The 3,369-nt window shown below is 39.6% G+C and overlaps 1 long non-coding RNA gene across 1 annotated transcript; it reads left to right on the top strand.

Moving 5' to 3' along the window:
- Window positions 1-490: 490 nt before the first annotated feature.
- Window positions 491-3,115, top strand: LOC140712874 (uncharacterized). Its single transcript, XR_012094685.1, has 3 exons — window positions 491-755; window positions 1,284-1,376; window positions 2,245-3,115. It is a non-coding gene; the product is annotated as an uncharacterized lncRNA (long non-coding RNA).
- The last annotated feature ends 254 nt before the right edge of the window (window positions 3,116-3,369 follow it).

Below are 3,369 nucleotides of genomic sequence, written 5' to 3'. Positions count from 1 at the left end.
GAGAAAGCACTGGTTCTCTGCCACGATGAGCAACAGGCTTTAGAAATGTCCACTGTCTCCTGGCACTGAGGAGTGTACTAAGGTAAAACTTGATTTCAGAAAATTTCAAAGGATTAGAAGAATACAGGCAGGACTGACAGCAGTGAGTTTAAATTGCAGCAAGAAAAACTAACATTGGTTACCAGGAAAGGATTGCCAGATGGAAGAAAGAGAAGCAAAGAACTTTATATAAAAGCATTCTCTGGAATGCTTGGCCTGGAAGATGTAGAATCTAAGATTTTTAGAGTTAATGTAATAGGCAAAATTCCAGAATGGTTCCCTAAGATATTCCTAATTCCTTCAGCAGTGATTGTGATGAGACACCATGCCCCTGATTGTGTTACATGACGTGGCAGAAGGCATTTCACAGATGTCATTAAAGTTACTAATCAATTGACTTTTATTTAATCAGGAAGGAAATTATCTGGGTAAGCCTAACCTAATTACATGAGTCTTTTTACAACACTGTGTTTTCTTGGGCTAGTAACAGGAGAAAAAGCTAGAGAGGTTAGAAGCGTGAGAAGGATTTCACCTGCTATTGCTGGCTTGAAGATGGAGAAGACCACAGGATGAGGGATGTCAGTGGCCTCTAGAAGCTAAGAGTGTCCCCTAACTCACAGCCAGCAAGAAGTTAACAACCTCAATCTTGCAACAACGAGGAACCTAATCCTTAACACAAACGAGCTTGGAAACAAATTATTCTCCGAAGTCTTCAGGTAAGAGGCCAACCCAGCCAACACCTTCATTTTGGTCTTAAAGGACCCTATGCAGGGGACCCAACTGGGGCCTCATGGGAGTTGTTTCAAGACATTCATTTGTGGTAATTTATATACCATAAATTATATGGAGCAGTAGAAAACTGATAGAGTTAGAAAGTGCCGTGAAACTATACTGTCCATTTCTCTCATTTTATCAATAAAGAAACTGAGACCCAGGGACGTTAAAGGATTTGGGGGAAAACTGTGACAAAGCTGAGGTGAGAGCATAGGTCACAGGGTCCATAATCAGTGGTCTTTCCAGCATCCCACCTTCCTGCCCACAGCAAGCTTCCCAGGACCCTTTTTTTTTTTTTTTTTTTTTTTTTTTGAGACAGGGTCTTGCTCTGTCATTCAGGCTGGAGTACAGTGGCACAATCACAGCTCACTGCAGCCTCGACCTTCCAGGCTCAAGCAATCATCCCACTTCAGCCTCCTCAACTAAAGCCACATGCCACCACACCTGGCTAATGTTTGTATTTTTTGTAGATACAGGGTTTCATCATGTTGCCCAGGCTGGTCTTGAACTTTTGAGCTCAAGCAATCCACCTACCTCAGCCTCCCGAAGTACTGGGATTACAGGTATGAGATATCGTGCCCAGCCCCCAGGATCACTTTTATCCAGTGTGACTTAGAGTCTAAGAGGAAAGATAAGATTGTCATTTGAGGTCCCTGTCAGCATTATGATTCTAATATATTTCTTGATTTCTAAAAATTGAGCTAGAATTGCTATTGAATGTGCAGACACTTCTCTAATTTAAAAACAATCAATAATATTTATAATGTTCACCCAAGATTTAATATGCTGACAATACCATACAATCTACTTCATTCTCCAATAAGTGACAATTTCAGTTTTCAATTTAGTGAAATTCAGCAAAGTTTGCTATATTTAAGTTCCCTGGGAGGTTACACATGAAGGAATCTTTCAAGGCAAGAATGCTACAATGTTCCCTAACTGGAGTGACTTAAATTGTTTGAAAAAATAAGAAGAAACTTTTAGGGAGGAAAACTATCTTTAAAAGCCACCTATATTTTCACATTGGTTCTGTGACAGAATGTCAACACACTATCACACATACTGAATTCTTGTGACTTACTCTGAAGGCAATGCCATTAGTTGCATCTTTAGCCATTGTGAAGACTCAGACAGATGCCACCTCTTGCCACTCTTGAGATTAATTGAGTCTCATTAATAATGTAACACAATTCATGATGATGATGATGATGATGATGTGATCGATAACTAGGAACTTACTCATAAGAAGGAGTAACCAGGAATGAGTTTGCTTACCTTTTAAGCATGATTAAATTCAGAAGCATTAAAGAAACCACTGTGCTTGAAAGAACACTTTTTAAAGATAAAACATGTAGTTCCAGATTCATTCTGCCACAAACTACTTTTGTCTTGGATGATCCCGTTTTTGTTTTGTTTTTCCTTCCATTTCAGCTTCGCGGGACCCATGGCTTTCTCTGCGGGATGCTGAGAGCAATGCTGAATGGTAATGGATAAAGCTCCCAGTTAGCCTGCCCATTTCTACCAACCATGGGATTCACTCAAGGGAAGCCAAGGACTTTAAAATGCATCTGCAGGGCTCAATTTGTTCTTCTTCAATTCCTTGCTAATTGTTTTCCACCAACAGCTCTGGTACTTACTTGATTGCATAGTTGCTTTTTTTTTTTTTTTTCCTACATGTTGCAGACTTCAGGTTCCAAATTCTAGGTTCTCTGCAAGGTTTACCCTACAGCAGCACTGCCCAATACAGCTCTTTCTCATAGAAATGTTCTCCGTGTGTCCAACCTGGTAGCCGCTACCCACATGTGGCTACTGAGCTACTGAGTCCCAGAGATTTGGGTCAGACTTAACAAAAGCTATTTAGGAGCCAAGCCAGGCAAGCTCTGGAAGGAGATCACTGGTGCCATGGGTGTGGTTTCTTTGGGGACACTGATTTACTCTGGTGGTCTTGCTCTGGCCTATATTCGCCAGATAAATGTGCATATTATAACTATATTCATTTTTGCCAATAATAATAATAACAGTAATAACAATAATTACTCCTATTTATGGAGTACCTGTTGTGGGCTGGGTATTGTGCCAGACACAATTGTATGGGATCTTCTAAGGAAGGGATTCTGAATACAATGCTTTATTCATTTAACAAGTATTAGAATTGAAGCTAAATAAATGAATCCATTTAGCTCTGTTATTTGTGGCATTTGACATTTCCCTTCTATCCATATATTTTACCTCACAATATTCCCTAGCAATCAACGTATAGGTAAATTACTAGCATTACATTCCCTTGCACAAAGGTAGAACATATTAGGTATAAGATTTCATCAGCCAAATATCCCATAGCCTTCTTGTCAATACTTGCCTCTATTACTCTGTCCATTTTTCCCAGTTTCTTCAGAGCAAGGAACCAAACACAATTGATAGTAAGGGGAAAAATATTTTAATCTGAAAGAAGGTCAGTAGCAAATAAATTCGTTCCCCTAGATATTTTAGTCCAACATTCCTCCAGAACAAACATCTTAGTACCTGTGAGAAAGAGCAAGTTTCGCTGCAGAAAGA

This window comes from Chlorocebus sabaeus, chromosome 11 (assembly GCF_047675955.1).
Source record: "Chlorocebus sabaeus isolate Y175 chromosome 11, mChlSab1.0.hap1, whole genome shotgun sequence".
Lineage (NCBI taxonomy): Eukaryota > Metazoa > Chordata > Mammalia > Primates > Cercopithecidae > Chlorocebus > Chlorocebus sabaeus.
Note: the sequence above shows the minus strand (reverse complement) of the source record. Positions and strands in the feature narration are given on the sequence as shown.